We start from the raw sequence: 18087 nt of genomic DNA on the forward strand, positions 1-18087 counted from the left end.
GAATTGAACAAGCTTCATGAATGGAGCAATAAATGGCAAATGGAATTTAATGTGGATAAGTGTCATGTAATAAAATTTGGTAAAAGTGAGAAAAGACCAGATTGGTATTATAAGTTAGGAAGATCAACCCTACACATATCAGAAAAGGAGAAGGACCTAGGAGTAATTATCAGTAACAGACTATCTCCTGATGATCACATCAGTGAGAAGGTACGAAACATGTATATATTGCTTGCTAATATGAGAATAGCATTCACATATATAAATGAAGATATGCTGAGGAAGATATTCATCAGACCAACTCAGGAGTATGCATCACAGTAGTCTGGAATTCTCATCTCAAAAAACACAGATAAGATTGAAAAAGTACAACGGGCCACTACAAGATGGGTACCAAGCTTAAGGGATTTAAGTTACTGAGAAAGACTGGAAAGATTGAATTTACCAACGCTGCAGGAGAGGAGGAGGATACATGATTATGCTATATAAATGCATATCAGGGGAACAGAAAATAGACATAAACGAATATATATCATATGTGTGAAGCATCAGCAAGAGGACATTGCAAAATACAGCATAAAAAGAGGAGATAAAGATGTAAGGAAATTCAGTTTCCCTAATAGGACAATTGATCAGTGGAATGCACAACCGAATGAGGTAGTGTGTGCCAAAACTATTTATAATTTCAAGGATATGTATGATAAAAATGGTTTAATACACGGGACAGTACGAGCTTGATTCATTCCTGTAAAGATACAAAGCTAACGCAATCCTCACGCCTAACAGATTAGATAACTCGTCCCCATATGATTAATTATAACTATGTTTATCCAACCTAACTCATTCATACCTTAGAAATTCGAATTTTTACTGCTTTCCGCCTAACCTAATTTAATTTAAGGGCGGAAACTACCCGAGAAAGCTTTGAGACGAATGATATGAGAAGCCGGAATGACCATTTGCCGTTTGTAAACAAAGGGCGAGAGGCTCCGATCATGTTACCCCTACGGAGATCAGAGAACAAATGGCATATTTGTGGCGACCTCTGGCAATCCCCACGCATGCGCCGTAGGGGGCGGACAGGGGGACAGATTATTATAACGCTACACCGGCCTATCCCGACCGAAGTCGGGACGATACAGCCAGTGTATCTCTACCAAGTGGCCTGGAAGAGATTGTATGTAGGTTGAGTGCTTGTTAGTGTAATTGTAGTGTTGAAGTGGCTTTGGATGTGTGTGTAGTCTGTGAACCAAGTGTAATTGGCCAGCGCAAGTCGACTGGGTGCAAGCATACTTTATAGTAAGCGACACTGGTTCAACCACAGCATCCCTTCTGTCCGTCAATGCAGCACGTGGCCGGGTGAACACTCCCAAAGTTTATTACCCTGGCGGGGTGCGTACCCTGGTTCACCCGTGTACGAAACGCACACTCTTCCACTGTACCACAGAGGCTCCTTATAGAGAGAGACAGAGACAGAGACAGAGATCACCATCCACTCGCTAGATGTATTGCTGCTCTCGGATGTCTGCCCATTCCACTCCTCCATCCTTCTTTCCTTGCATCCTCTTCTGTCTTTCCTTCATTCATTCCTCGTCCCTCTGCCTACGGGAGACTTTACACTCCCTCTTCTGTCTTTCTTTTCTCCATTCTTTCCTCTTCCTCCTGCCTATGGATGACTCTACACTGAGTGACAAGCCAAAAGGTTTCCTGTACACCAGGAAACCATTTACTACGCTGGGTGGTAACCATATAACCAAATTTTGGCGCCTGGTGGTTTAGTGGGTAATTAAGGCACTCCAATCGGATTGAGCCGGTCAAGGTATATTCAAGGGGTGGTTGGGGTTTCTTGCTCACGTAATGCCACTCAGGGATGAGTGAGGCTGGTCATTCTTATCTTAAATGTCAGGACCAACTTGGCAAGCCCTGGGCTTCTACGTTCCTCATGGGGCAATTTAGGATTGGATGATGAATGAATGAATATATATATATATATATATATATATATATATATATATATATATATACATATATATGGATCTCACTTTGGTCAAGAATAATGTAATGCGAAATTGTAAACTAATATATATATATATATATATATATATATATATATATATATATATATATATATATAATGTAGATTAAGAATAATGTAATTCGTACTTAATTGTAAACTAACTTAATATTGGCTGTTTCATTTAGTTCATACAGTCTCCACATTCACTGAGCAAGTAAACTTCAATCTGCGCTACACTACTGTCGATCATCTGGCCGTGACACTTAATTGCTTTCTGCTGTAGAGGGCAGGAGAAGAGACGCGTTTGTAGAAGGTTGTCACAAAAGGGGGGGGGGTGCGAGAGGTTGTCGCTACTGGATAGCGGATGAGTGGGACGTCATCATTGGGGGGGGGGAGTGAGGTAGCCATGGAGATTAAATAGCTTTTTGCTATTGGAGGGGCTGAGTATGAGGTCATCCCCATCACGGTGGGAGAGGAGGAGGGATGAGGAGGAGATCATCATTATCAAAGAGGATGTGAAGCAGATATTTGCTACTGGTGAGTGAGTTGGAGGTCGTCGCTATCAGAGGTGTGAGTAGGTTGCCGCTGGTGTCAGGAAGGGTGAATGGGAGGCAGCTGCCGTCACAGGGGTGAGTGAGAGGTTGCTGCTGTCTGGTGAAAAGGTGAGTGGCAGGTCGTCGCTATCATGGAGCTGTGAGTGGGAGGTCGTCATTGCCGGGGGAGGGGTTAGTGGCAGGTCGTTTCTTTCACGGACGTGTGAGTGGGAGGTCGTCGCTATCGGGGAGGTGTGAATAGGATATCGTTGCTATCAGGGAGGTGTGAGTGATAGGTTTTCGCTATCAGGAAGGGGTGAATAGGAGCGTTCGCAACTTCACGCTGAGTGGAAAATCTGCCAGACACCACCAGAAACTACGTCTCATTTTCGTTTTGACGGGCTAAAGGGGGTCTTAGTTAAACTTCAGTGTTCTTTTTCTGATCGATATTTACGATATTGGTTAAGCAAATACCTTTTAAAAAATGTAAATTACTCTTACTTGTGATATTTCACCCAAAATATCGCCTAAAAATTCGTATATTTATATTTTCTTCCCTAAGAAGGGTAGGGCAGTATCTGTCAATAAGACTGTTTTTGGACTGTAGGAAGCAAAAATGGCGTATGACTAATGACATTCGTATATAATCTGACGTACAAAAAATGGCAAATATTGTCTATCCATAGTTTACTATTTATTAGACTCTAAAATGTTACGGCGTATCGAAGCCTAGCGCTGCCAGACGTACGAAGCAAGCCAGCTGATAGAGCAGATCACAGACTCACAGTACGAATGAAGACATGAGTGTTTTGGTTTGCTTGGAAAACTTGATGTACCGGAGGCAGCAACTAAATATCGACATGCTTTCTTGAAGTGAATTAAGTTTTATTCTTACTCACATGGAGTTTATGTGTTAGTATGAATTATAATCAACTATTATTGTTGGTTAAAGATATACATATATATTTCTATCCATGCATAAACCAGGCTGCAACCGCAGTGAAATATTTTTTAAATTACTATATTTTTTCATGCTGCATTGACAAAAGCACTGTTTTATAGAGAAGAAATAGAATATTTACATATTTTTACAATATATAAGATGCATGAAAAAGGCCATTCAATCATTGCCCGACGTGATTTTTTTCCTGTCTGAAAAATTAAAATACCGGTGATACCTGGCATTTCTCCAGTCGCGCGAAAGCTCCTATTGTAGGTCACTGCTATCAGGGAGGCTGGAGGAACGAATTGCAAGTCACTGCTATCAGGGAGGGGTGAGTAGAAGGTCGGTGCTATCATGGAGGGGTGAATTGAAGATCGTCGTTATCAGGGAGGGGGGGAGTGTAAGGTCGTTGCTATCAGGAAGGGATGAATGTAAGATCGTTGCCATCAGCGAGGGGTGGGTGGTACTTTGTCGCTATCTGGGAGGGGTGGATGGGAAATCTTCACTACCAAGGGAGGTGACTCATTTGCTAGTGGTGGGTCACAGCCAAGATGCAATGCGAGGAACTGGAGATACACATGGTCTATATAGAGTTTAACCCCTTGAGTCTGGTGACATACTTGGACAGATTACTCTTACGGCTTCCAGACTACTTCACTGAGGTTAGCAAAACACTTTTGTGGGGTAATGAGGCCTACAGTTGATTTCTTCATTTCGAAAGTCTCCACGAATGGAACAATGGTAAAGGAAAAAGTATGTCATCGGAGTGAAGTAGTTAAGTAAAAGACAACAATGAATTGATTGATACTCTTTTCATATTTATGATATGATAAATTACATTATGCGATTCACCTTGCTGTCATCAGTTAAGCCACTTACAAGATTTATGCCTGTCACCTAGAGACACACACACTACAAAGCCAGTCAGGAGGCAGGACGTGTGTGCTGGGCATTCCCCAGGTCCTGTTCTCCCCACTTACTCTTTTTTTAATCAGCCCATACACCACTGACCGGGCTAATGTATGGCCCGGCCTGCACTATATGTGCAGGGAATCTTTCAACAAACAACAAACACCTAGAGAATGCATCTTTCAAGCAGATAACCACAATATGTTTAAGATCTGAGGAGGCTCTGCGACCTCCACCTCGAAAGCTGTGTTTCCTTATGTTAAACATACAGCATAGGTTCTATGTGCTGTACATCAGTTTGAGGGTGGAGAAGGGAGAAAATGTGAGCAGATGGAGAGAAAACTTTAAGGCTCTGTTAAACATAGAGACTGAAAGTAAAGCTAGTATAAGTGGTCCTGGAATGGGCTGGGAGAAGGAGGAAGATGAGAAGACACCAGCAGGATGGAAACAGTGGAAGCAATGAATGTCAAAATGGGGAAAGCCCTAGGAATTGATAGTGTGGTTAAATGCTGAAGCACAGGGGATAGTGGTAGAATGGTTACGGATGATATGCAGATTGGCCTGGGAGGAATGTAGTCGTGGAGGATTGAAGTCAGGTATAATTATTCCTCTGTACAAAAGAAGTGTGTGGTAATCATAAGAGGATTTGTCTTCTTAGCAGACTTAGTGTAATAGGAAAAGTATATAAAAGTATATCGTAGAATAATTACAGACTCATGGAAATAACAGAAATTCTTTCCTCTCTTCCTCTCCCTTCTGCCTGTGGGTGACTATACACTGAGTGACAAGCCAAATGGTTTCCTGTACAGCAGGAAACCATTTACTATGCTGGGTGGTAACCATATAACCAAATTTTGGCGCCTGGTGGTTTAGTGGGTAATTATTGTCCTCCAGTCGGATTGGACCGGTAAAGGTTTATATCCAAGGGGTGATTGGGGTTTATTGCTCATGTAATGCCACCCAGGGATGAGTGAGGCTGGTCACTTTCATCTTCAATGTCAGGACCAACTGCCTTGCCCCGGGCTTCTACGCTTCTCATGGGGCAACGTAGGATTGGACGATGGATGATTAGTGAGAGAAGAACAGGGAGGTTTCAGGAAGGGAAGAGGTTGTGTAAATTAGATATTCATCCTAAGGTCCTTAGTGAAAAAGTTTCTCCAAAAGGGAAAGAAGTTGTATGCTGCCTTCATGGGTTTGGAGAATACATATAACAGAGTGGATAGACAAGAAATGTGAAATTTTTAAAAAATTTATGGAGTATATGGGAACATATTGAATGCCGTGAAGTGTATGAATGAGGGCACTAGTGTTGCAGTGTGAGTGGATGGTGAACTAAGCGAATTTTTCTATCTGAATATTTAGATTGAAACTGGGATGTGTCACGTCTCTATGGTTGTTTTAATTTGTATAATGATCTATCTATCTATCTATATATCTAGGCTGCTTCCCCCAAGGAAAGGGAGGTAGCCGAGACAGGACGACACACTCCCAATTTACTCATCCATTCAAACACATTCATTCGCATCTTAGCCCCAAAGGGGAGAAGGGACAGATCCTCACCGCACCACACCACACAAGGGTCAACTGCGCAGTGCAATCAGTGACATCCGCAGCAGGGCCTGACAGCAGAGCTGGTTTACCCCTGCCACTCATAATAGACCCACCGGATGTTGATGCGTCCCTAATGAGAGAGGAGAGTTTTTAGAAACATCCTGATCAATTGTTTGCATAGGATACTGTAGTGTCATGTGAAGAGGGTGGGCAACTGCAAGGCTTGGTGAATGAGTTTAGGATAGTATATAATAAACGAATCTAAACGTGGAGATAGGGAAGAGTAAGGTTGTGGTCCTCGAGAGAAATGAAGTCACTGAATGCACACTGAGGCCGGATAGTGAGAAAATGGAAAATGTGAATGCACTTAAATACTTGGGTAGTGTGATTATTAACCCGCCCCGTCCCGTCGACGTATGGGTACATTTCAACGATTTGCATTTTCCAGTCCCGGCGACGTACCAGTACGTCGTGCAATTGCAAGGTCCCTAATTTGCACAATTTTCGTGCGTGATTTTTCGTATGTATACACGGGACACCTTCCTCTATTCCTCTACAAGATGCCAAGCAGGGACAATGCCTTACACCGCATAACCTCCCCCCTCCCCTGCTCACGCCATTCTCTCGGCAATGGACCTGTTACCAGTGATCTGGCTAGTAAAGATATTCAGGCCCAGAGTGATTCCCCAATCGATGACAATGTGGAGGACAATGTTTACATAGCATTATAAGAGGAAACAGCCAGAAATAATGATCAGGTAATGTGGCAAAAAAAGGTCAGGTATGATGATTAGTTAGTGAGTGAAACAATGCTTATAATGCCTTTATTACTGCTTGAAAACCAATATACTCTCATACTACATATACATTCGTACCAAGTAAATAAATAAATACCGTTTATGAATGGATAAAATAGTTACCCTCCTATAGAACTCGTTTTCTTTGGTGCCAGCATGTTAGAAAACCCAGTCAGGTAAGGAGGAACTCCTACCTGGATTGGGTATTTTAAACCTCAGGTGAGCGATTTCTCTATGAATTTTCGATGTTTCTCACTAAAAGCGAAGGTTTTAGCCAAAAAAAAAAAAAATCGAAAATACCTCGGGACTGGGGGATGTCGGAGGTGCGGAAAATCTCGGGACGTGATGGGTTAAGTAATGATGGAAGATTGGAGAATGAAACGCTTGAAGAGAAGAACAGAGGAGAAAGGCTGCTTGTTCATTGAAAGCAATGATAAGAAATAGGGAAGTGTGCATGGAATTAAAGAAAAAAAAGAAGTCGCTGCATGACAGTATGGCGACCCCCACTGTAATGTATGGAAGCGAAGCTTGGAACTTGTTGGATGGACGCAAGTCAAGAGAGCGGTGGAAATGAGTTACTGTATTTGAGAAGAGCATGTGGAGTTACATGGAGAGATAGACTGACAAACGAGGAAATGAAGAAGCGTTGTGGTGTGGATGTCGATGCAACAGAAAGTGTTAGGAGAAATACACTGCGGTGGTTTGGCCATGTGAAGGGGATGTGAGTGAGGTGGGAGGGAGGGGAGGGATGAAATAGTGTGAGATGAGGATGAGATGGAGTGATGGAGTGGAGAGATATATGAAAGAAATGGATGTGGGAAGTCTGTTGAGAAAGTATCCGACCTTAGGCTCTAAAAAAATAAATAGCTAACCTATTGAGCTATGGTACTAATCCCCCTCAAAGTGGGCCCCTTCTGACTTGAAACACGTAGCCCAGCGTTCTTTTCACTACCTGAAACATTTTTCAAAGGCGGTTTTCGGTAACTCCTGCAGGTGCTTCGTCGCATTCGTCATGGTATCTTCCTTTCACGTGAACAACAAGCATCGTGGATGGGAGTTGCTCAGGACAAGATGAATTGTGCAAATCACAATCTAAACTTTCTGAAGACTATTATCACTGGATATGGGACTTGGATGTACGACCAGAAAACAATCACAGTTGTCCCAGTGGAAGCATGAAGGGTTGCCTCGGCTAAGAAAAGCACGACAGGCCTGCAGCAAGCTGCAATGCATGTTGTTGCTTTTGTATCGACAACCGTGGTGTTGGGCATCATGAATACGCACCAGAAGGTCAGACTGTCAACAAACATTATTACCTTGACGTTATCCGTTGTCTTCGTGATGCAGTTCGATGGAAGAGATCTTTGGAAAGCGGCAAGTTGAAAGCTGCACCATGTCAACACCCCACCCCATTCTTCTCAACAGATTCAGGATTTTTTTGGCCAAACACAATATCCCACAGGTCCTGCAGGCTCCCTACACCAGACATGGTTCCAAGCGACTTCTGGTTCTTCTCCAACTTCAAAACTCCGCTGAAGTGTTCTCGATTTGAGACGAGAGAAGAAATAATGATGAACGCGGTGAAGCACCAGGAGATACCGAAAACCGACACTGAAAAATGTTTCAGGCAGTGGACGCTGGGTTACATATGTCAAGTCAGAAGGGGCCTACTTTGAGGGAGATTAGTGTTCCAGCTCAACAGGGTAGCAGTCAGCGTTTCTCAACCTTTTTACCCTTAGGGAACCCTTGAAATAATTTTCATGTCTCGGGGAATCCTTACTTAAAAATTTTTATATATCATTATTATCTTTCTTTCTCTTGTGTAAACTTAAAGTTCAAAAGAACAAAATATATTTTTTCTGATACTTGGTTTATGCAAAAAATAACTTATCTTTCACGTTTACTGAGAGTGCATAAAATAAATAAATAAACATAAATAACTGAAATCAAACTGCTTGTTCAAGAGACCTCATACGAAAGTTTTCATTCACACAAAAAATAAACGTACATAACCAGTATCATATATAACTCATAAACAGAACGAAAACAGATAATAACTGCTTATAACCTGATAAATAAAATAAACATAAAACTGAAGCAAATGAAGGCAAACAGAAGAACTAACCTTGGGAGAGAGAGAGAGAGAGAGACACACACACACACACACACACACACACACACACACACACAAACTTCTCATAAACTAAGTAAATCAAAAACATATTTAAAATTTTAAAATTCATATAAATTCCCTAACTGATGTGTAACATTTACTAAATAACGTGGGTGAATGAGGGACTGTACTAGCCGGCCTGGAAGAACATACGGGACTGATGGAGGCCGTGCCCTGTACTCGAGTGAGTCACTTGGTGATACACGAATCCGTCACATATAGCTCCTGTCAACTGACCACTAAATGCGGTTTCACACTGACGCCGTATAGACGTCGCTAAATATAGTCCCTATAATTATTATACTTTTAAATGATATAACAGGTTAAGACTAACATAATACCCAAGAAATTTCCAAGAATATGCCATATGTGTAGCCTATACTGTAGTAAAATTACGAATATGATATTAAACACAAAAAATGACTAAAAACTGCATTTACAGTACATATGATTAGCTTATTTATCACTATTTCTCTCGGAACCCCTAGCGACCTCTCGCGGAACCCTAGGGTTCCGGGGAATCCCGGTTGAGAAGCGCTGGTACCGTTAGCCATTTATTTTCTTGAAGCCTAACGTCAGGTACGTTCTGAACAGACCTCGTACACTGTGGGGAGAGCAGCGAAATGGCAGGGGACAAGGCGACATGGAGGCGATTTGTTTGTGGCCATCTATTACAGGATTAAGGCATCTGGCTATGGATAGACAAATAGTGTCTGCATATTCCGCACATTGCGAATTTTATGTATTTACCGTATTATATATTTTAAATACAGAATGGTTGAGAGGAGGGACGTGAGAAGGGAGGGTGAGACCAGTAGGATGGAAGTAGTGGAAGCAATGAAGAACATCTAAATGGGGAAAGCCCCAGGAATTGATGGGGTTTGTGTTGAAACGCTGAAGCATGGGGGAGAGATAGTAGTAGAATGGATGTGGAAGATGTGCTGATCAGCCTAAGAGGGAGAATGGATATGGAAGATGTGCAGATTGGCCTGGGTGGAAGATAGAGTCCTGGTGGATTGAAGTCAGGTATAATTATTCCCCTGAACAAAGGAAAATGGTAAAAAGATGTGTGTGGTAATCATAGGGGCATTTGCCTTCTTAGTGTAATAGAAAAGTATATGGTAGGATACTTATTGATTGAGAAATAACAGAGGAATTAGTTGGAGAGGAACAGGGAGGTTTCAGGAAGGGAAGAAGTTGTGTATATTAGATATTCATAGTAAGGTGTTTAGTGGAAAAGTTTCTTGAGAAGGGAAAGAAGTTGTATGCGGCCTTCATGGATTTGGAAAAATCATGTGACAGGGTGGATAGACAAGGAATTTGCGAAATAATATGAATGTATGGAGGAAATGGAAAGCTGTTGAATGCTGTGAAGATTATTTATGTGGGCGCTAGGGCTGCAGTGCGTGTGGATGGTGGACTGAGTGAATTTTTATTTTTGAATGTTGGACTCAAACGGGGATGTGTCGTGTCTCCATGGTTGTCCAATTTGTATATGGATGGAGTAATAAAGGAGATACAAATAGGTCAGAGGATGTTGGAGCTACCCTAATGAGAAGGCAGCGTTTGGAAACTTCCTGTTCTGTTGTTTGCAGATGACACTGTATTGTTAAGTGAAGACGAAGGGGAACTGCAAGGCTTGGTGAGTGAATCTGTGAGAGTTTGTAAGAAACGGAATCTAAAGGTGAATGTAGGGAAGAGTAAAGTTGTTGTCCTCAAGAGAAATGAAGTCACTGTATGCACAATGAGGCTGGATAATGAGGAGATGCAAAATGTGAGTGCATTTAAGTACCTGGGTAGTGTGATGAGTATGGATGGAAATTTGGAGGATGAAGTGCTTGAAAGGGTACAACAAGAAAGAATTCGTGGTCCATTGAAAGCAGTGATAAGAAATAGGGAAGTGAGCATGGAAGTAAAGAATATTGTGATACCAACTCTAACGTATGGAAGCGAAGAAAGCGATGATGGGAAATTGGGAAGTGAGCATGGAAGTAAAGAAGTTGCTGCATGACAGTATTGTGATACCAGTTCTAACGTATGGAAGCGAAGCTTGGACCTCGTTGGAAGGACACAAGTCAAGACTGAGTGCAGTGGAAATGTTTTTTCTTTCTTTTTTTCTTTTTTTTAAAGAGCATGTAGAGATACATGGAGAGATAGACTGACGAATGAGGAACTGGAGGAGCGTTGTGGTTTGGATGTGGATGTGATAGAAAACACTAGGAGGAATACACTGAGGTGGTAAGGCCACGTGGAGAGGATGATGAGTGAGAGACTAACGAGGATAGCGCATCAGTGAAGTGAAGGGGGAGAGAGGGAGGAGACCGAGGATGAGACGGAGGGATGGAATGGAGAGGTATATCACAGGAGAGTGTGAGTTGCGAAGAGGGTAGCGAAATGTCAGGAGACAAGGCGACACAGAGGCGATATGTTTGTGGCCAACCTTTACGGAATTGAGATATCTGGCTATAGATAGCAAGCTAGCTAGACAGATAGATAGACAGGTACAGTATACCTTCTATGAATATCAAACGCATGTAAAATTGTTAATAAAGACAAATTTGTTCTACTTTCTGCCTCGTAACCTTATTAATGATGTATGTTTTGTGTAGTCACACGCAGTAAACTGGCAGTTTTTCTTTTTACATACAATAGTGTTAAGTAGCGAGATTTGCCAGTTAGGTAGCCGAGATCTTTCTCGACTTTTCTCGTACCGTAAGTTCCGATGCGAGTCAGAGTTGCCAGTTTGCCTGCTGTTTGCGAGTGTAGTTGTTTCGAAAGTTGTACAGTAATTTTTGTGCTCTTTTTCTTTATACGGTAATGTTTATGTGATTGTTTGCTAAATTATGCAATTTAATATAAGTCAGCATGCTAAATAATTTAGTGTTATGTACTGTACAAAAGCTCTGGCATGTTTTGGTTGTCTCTAAATTGGTAATGGCTATTCTCGTAGAATGTAGACGTTTCTAGTATAATGCAAGCTTATATAAGAATGGGGTAAAGACTACTTTCAAGTTTAGTCGGGTGTCAAGTCAGTCTGAGTAAAGTGCAGTCGGTGTTGGTTCAGTTTGTGTATTTTTTTTTTTTTATGCGAGGAAGAAGGAACCAAAGGCAATGAGCCTGCAATAACAGTTCCCTCCAAGAGAAAAACAAATTACAACAGAGAGCCAAATTCAAGATCCGATCATTTCGAGATGCCTGGACACACTGCGTTTGAAAGACTGGAGATCATAGGCATCAGGAAATACAGACAGAGGGAGACAGTTCCAGAGATGACCTGTTGCATAAATGAAGGACTGGGAGTAATGGTTAACTCTTGCATTAGAGAACTGGACAGAAAAGGGATGAGAGTTTGCTGCAAGACGGGTGCCACATGCCCGACGTAGAGGTGGAGGAATGCATGCAGACAGTTCAGAGGAGCAATGACCATTAAAGTAGCGATAGAAAAAAGACAAAGATGCAACAGTGCAGTGAAGAGACAGAGATTGAAGGGAGTCAGTAAGAGGAGGAGAGTTAATGAGACGAAAAGCATTTGACTTCACTCTATTTAGAAGAGCTGTATGTTGGGAGCCTCCCCACACATGAGAGTTGTACTCCACACAGAAGCAGATAAAACCCCTGCATAGAGTCAACAATTGCGCAGGGGTAAAGAAAGAACGGAGTCGGCTTAGCACACCTAATCTCTTAGAAGCAGATTTTACAAGAGATGTAATATGATCTTTCCAAGATAAGTCCCGAGTAAATGAAACCCCATGCATGTTCAAGGATGATGCAGGATTAAGCTGAATATTATTAAACATTAGTGGGTATACCTGTGGAAGATTTTGTCGGGTTGATAGGTGTAAGAACTGAGTCTTAGATGCATTAAAAACAACCAGATTATTTTTACCCCAGTCAGAGATACTAGCCAAGTCAGACATTAAATATGCCATAGCCTCATCCCTTGTTCGTTGAAGTAACTGCTGAGATAGGCGTTGCGGGAACCGAATGGAAAGGTGAAGGGTGGAGTCATCAGCGTATGAGTGGATAGGGTTAGATGTACAGCTTAGAAGGTCACTGATGAATAAAAGGAAGAGAGTTGGTGATAGGACAGAGCCCTCAGGAACACCAGTGTTGATAGATCTAGGAGAAGAACGATGGCCGTCTACAGCAGCGGCTATAAAACGACCAGAAAGGAAGCTAGCAATCAAGGCACAGATAGAAGGATAGAAACCGTAGAAGGGCAGTTTGGAAATTAAAGATTTATGCCAAACTCGATCGAAAGCCTTTGAGATGTCAAGTGCAATGGCAAAGCTTTCGCCAAAGTCCCGAAAGGAGGATGACCAGGAGTCTGAAAGGTAGGTGAGAAGATCGCCAGTGGAGCGTCCCTGACAGAACCCATACTGATGATCAGAAAGAAGGTTGTGGTAGGAAAGATGCCTTAAAATTTTTCTATTGAGAATTGACTCGAAAACTTTTGAAATACAGGACGTTAACGTAATTGGACGATATTTAGAGGGTTGGGAATGGTCACCCTTCTTTGGGACTGGCTGAATGAGAGCAAACTTCCAGCAAGAAGGAAAGGTACAAGTTGACAGACAAAGGCGAGAGTTTGCCTAGCCAGGGTGTAAGCACAGACGCACAGTTCTTGAAAACAACAGGAGGGACCCCATCAGGCCCATATGCCTTGTTAGTATTGAGGCCAGTGATGGCAGAAAATACATCACCTCAAGAAATTTTAATGTCAGCCATGAGGAAGTCAGAGGGGGGAAGTGATGGAGGAACAGCACCGGAATCATCTAAGGTGGAATTGGAGGAGAAAGTCTGTGTGAATAGATCTGCTTTATCAGTAGAGGAAATAGCTACAGAACCATTAAAGTAGAAAAGAGGAGGGAAGGATGATGAGGTAAAGTTTTTAGAAAGGTTATTGGCAAGGTGCCAGAAGGAGCGGGAAGAATTTGAGTTTGAGAGCTGAGAGCATCTAGTACGGATGAAATTATTTTTAGCAGAGCGAAGAACAGACTTAGCACGATTCCGGGCAGAAACGTAAAGATGATGTGATTCAGGGGTGGGTCAGCTCTGGTACCTTTGTAGGCCCTCTCCTTGTTGCAGACAGAATTAGAACAAGCGTGATTAAACCAAGGCTTTCTTGCATTAGACAAAGAATACGAGAAAGGAATGTATGCTTCAATGCCCGAGAGAATAACCTCCGTAATGGGAAGGCACACTCAGATGGCTCCTGGCCATGGAAGCAATAATCATTCCAGGGAAAATCAAAGAAGTACTGCCTGAGGGCCTCCCAATCCATGACTCCAAAATGCCACAGACGACGTTTCCCTGGAGGGTCCACAGGCCATACCAAAGTGATAGGACAGGTTAAGGTGATGAGTTGTGATCGGAGGAGCCCAATGGAGAGGAAAGATTAACAGTGTAAGCAGAAGGATTAGTTGTAAGGAAGAGGTCAAGTATCTTGGAGCTCTCTCCAAGGCAGTCTGGGATATGAGTAGGGTGCTGTACAAGCTGCTCTAGGTCATTAAGGATAGAAAAGATGTAGGCTTGTTCACCAGTTGGATCAGTGAAAGGAGAGGAGAGCCAAAGATGGTGGTGAACATTGAAATCTCCTAAAATGGAGATTTCAGAGAAAGGAGAAATAGATAGAATGTGTTCCATCGTAGGAGGAAGATAGTCAAAGAATTTTTGTTACTCAGTAGAATCAGGGGGTAAGTAAACAGCACAGATATACTTAGTCAGAGAATGACAGGAAAGCCGAAGCCAGAGTGTAGAGAATTCAAAAGAATCTAGTTCAGGAACACGAGAGCAAGATATGTCGTTGCATATATACAGTGTCAGTGAAGATTGTATATTTTTGGTACTTGTCATAACAGTGGCAGTGCCGGGTTACAGAAGTTTGTATATCATTAGAACTTGACAAAACAGTGAAGTGTCAAGCATTAAGTGTAATAACTGTGAAGCGTTATGAAGCATTAAGTGTAATAGCAGTTAATAAAGTATGTATAGCTCCAGTGCTTGTGAGAACTGTGAAGTTGGAAAGCATTAAGTGGAATTATTTGGAAAATAAAAACAGTGAACATTAAGAAGCTTCAAGGATGGTGACCAAGTTTGGTTATATAATCAACGAAAGAAAGGACAGTCACCGAAGATGCAGAGCCAATGGGACCACCTATCAGACGTAACGTATCGAATCTGGGGAGGCAGGAAGTCTCGCCCAAAGGTGGTACACATAAATCGTTTGTGGCAGTACCATGGGCCCGGACAGTACAGCTGCAACGTCTCCGAGGAATTGTGAACACCCGCAGCTGAGGATTTTGAGGAGGACCAAGGAGATAAAGTGCAAGAGGATGGTGGCAGTTCCTCAAGAGAAGAAGCGAATCAAGAAGAGGACCAAGACCTTCCAGGAGGGGTGGCAAAGACATCGTAAGAAGTGGCATAGGAGAAGACCTGATAAGTTGAAGGATTTATTTTGTGTATAGTTAGATAATCCATTAGGATTAAGGTTTATGTTTGTATAGGATATATTGTGTGGCTTTGTCGTGACGACAAAGAACTAGGGAAGGGGTAGCGTTAAGAAGCGAGATTTGCCAGTTAGGTAGCCGAGATCTTTCTCGATGTTTCTCGTACCGTAAGTTCCAGTACGAGTCAGAGTTGCCAGTTTGCCTGCTGTTTGTGAGCATAGTTGTTTCGTAAGCTGTACATCATTTTTGTGCTTTTTTTCTTTTAAAATGGTTATGTGATTGTTAAATTATGCAATTTAAGCCAGTACACTAAATTATTTACAATGTTATGTAATGTACGAAAGCTTTGGCATGTTTTGCTTATCTCTAAGTTGGCAACGGTTGTTCTCGTAGAATGTAGACGTTTCTACTATAATGCATGCTTATATAAGAATGGGGTGGAGACTATTTCAAGTTTAGGCGGGTGTCAAGTCAGTTAGAATGAAGTGCAATCGGTTTTGGTTCAGTTTTAGTGTAGTGGAGTGTCAGTGTCAGTGAAGATTGTATATTTCTGGTACTTGTGAAAACAGTGGTAAACAGTGACGGGTTACTGAAGTTTGTATATCATTGGAACTGGAGAAAACAGAGAAGTGTGAGTGTCAGGCATTAAGTGTAATAACTGTGAAGTGTTATTAGGCATTAAGTGTAATAGCAGTTAGTAAAGTGTGTACAGCTCCAGTGCTTGTGAGAACAGTGAAGTTGAAAAGCATTAAGTGGAATTATTTGGAAAATAAAAACAGTGAACTTTAAGGAGCCAGTGTTTATTTTCGCCTCACCTGATCTTGTGTACTGTACACCTAAAAGCTGATCATAGGAAGAACAACTCACTGGGCAACGTCTTTCCTGTACTGAACTACTGCTGTTGGAGCCTATGGCAGTGTTGGGTGAGGATGTAACACTGGTGTCAGGAGTGAGGATTATTCAGGGCTGCAGTGAGTCTAACCTTCGACATGGAAGCAGATGGTGCGCAGACAATGTCTCGAGCTGGGCAGGAGGAGGAAGTTTCCCTGGCGACGATAGTGAAACTAATACAAGCACAAAGAGAAGAACAGGAAGAGTTCATGAATGACATCAACAATTGCAAGCACGAAGTGTACAACTACAAGCACAAAGTGTCCAAGTATAGGTACTGAATGAAGGACTAAAAAAAGGACAGAAGGAACTCAAAGAACCATTACAGGCACAAAGGGTACAACTGAAAGGACAGAGCGAAGAACAAAAAGAACAATATGAGCAACTTCAAGAGGCATCAGAGGAGCAACAGTGGGAATTACAGCCGAGGATGCAAGGACAGCTGCATGTTTTTATGGGGGGAAATGAAGAAGGAAATAGATGCCAAGCTAGAGCAGCAGAAGGATGAGGTACGCAATAATGTAATGGACTTCAGACAGCATCTAGATGACCAGGTGAAGCATGTAGACAACCAGATGAAGATTAGCGAGGGAATAATGATGGAGTGCAGACAGCATGTAGATAACCAGTTGAAGCATATAGTCGACCATGTGGAGATGGTTTGTGAGAAAATTCGGGCTGTAGAGAGATGTTGCACTGCTGAGCCTCAGGTTTGTGTATAGGGAGCATATGAAAGGATTGGACAGCGTATGGTGAATCTTGACAGATCCCAAGCAAATAAAGGTGGCATTACCGGGTTGAATAATCAGAATGTAGATTTAAGTCCTGGCCTTAATTATGATGCCCCAGTTTTTAGGCCCCAAACCAATGAAGTGCATGGCTATAATGGGGGTCCAATCAAAAAGAGACCTCAGGAATTTGATAGTAGAGTATCTCGAGAAGCTTACCGTGCACAGTTTGAGTTACTTGCGGATCAGAATGGTTGGGATGATAAGAAGAGGGATGCAGAAGACCCACCACTGAAGAAATGCATGAGAACCTTGATGAAGTGTGCGAGAAGACAGAAGAACAGACAGCAAGGAGTGCAGTAGGAATGGGAATCATAGGAAGAAATGCTGCTGTACTGTGGTGACGGGGCCGGCATCAGATCATGAGGACCTGGGGAGGATGCAGATTTACAACCAGTGCTAGAGTGGCTGCAGCAGAGTACAGTGCGACCATCTTGGGAAGAAGTTTCCAGGTTAAGCCCTGCGACCAAGAGCTACTGGAGTCAGTCGGACCTTCTTCGTTTGAACAATGAGCTACTGGTGCGTCATTGGGAGACACCCGATGGCCTCAGCAAGTATTGGCAACTGGTGGTTCCGAAGAAAATGAGGTCCAAGATCTTGGATGAGTCCAATAACCAGATCATTAATGGGCACCTGAGAGGAAGAAAACTATAAACCAGCTGCGACAGAGGTTCTATTGGACTGGCATGTGTCGGGATGTTAAAGCGTGGTGTCAGGCCTGTGATGTGTGCTGTGCCAAGAAGGGACCCAAGAAATGTGGTTGTGCCCCTCTCCAGCTGTACCAAGTGGGTGCACCGATGGAAAGAGTCACGGTGGACATTGCTGGACCTTTGCCACTCACTGAGAGAGGAAACTGGTATATATGTGTCACAATGGACTACTTCAAAAAATGGCCAGAAGCCTATGCTATCCCTGATCAAGAGGCTGTGACTGTTGCTCAGGTGTTGGTTGATCAGTTTTTCTGTCGTTTTGGGATGCCACAAGAGCTACATTCAGACTAGGGTAGAAACTTCGAGTCTGCTGTGTTCCGTGAGTG

This window comes from Coenobita brevimanus, chromosome 39 (genome assembly GCF_032717465.1).
Source record: "Coenobita brevimanus isolate Jiangsu-jjx chromosome 39, ASM3271746v2, whole genome shotgun sequence".
NCBI classification, from domain to species: Eukaryota; Metazoa; Arthropoda; class Malacostraca; order Decapoda; family Coenobitidae; genus Coenobita; species Coenobita brevimanus.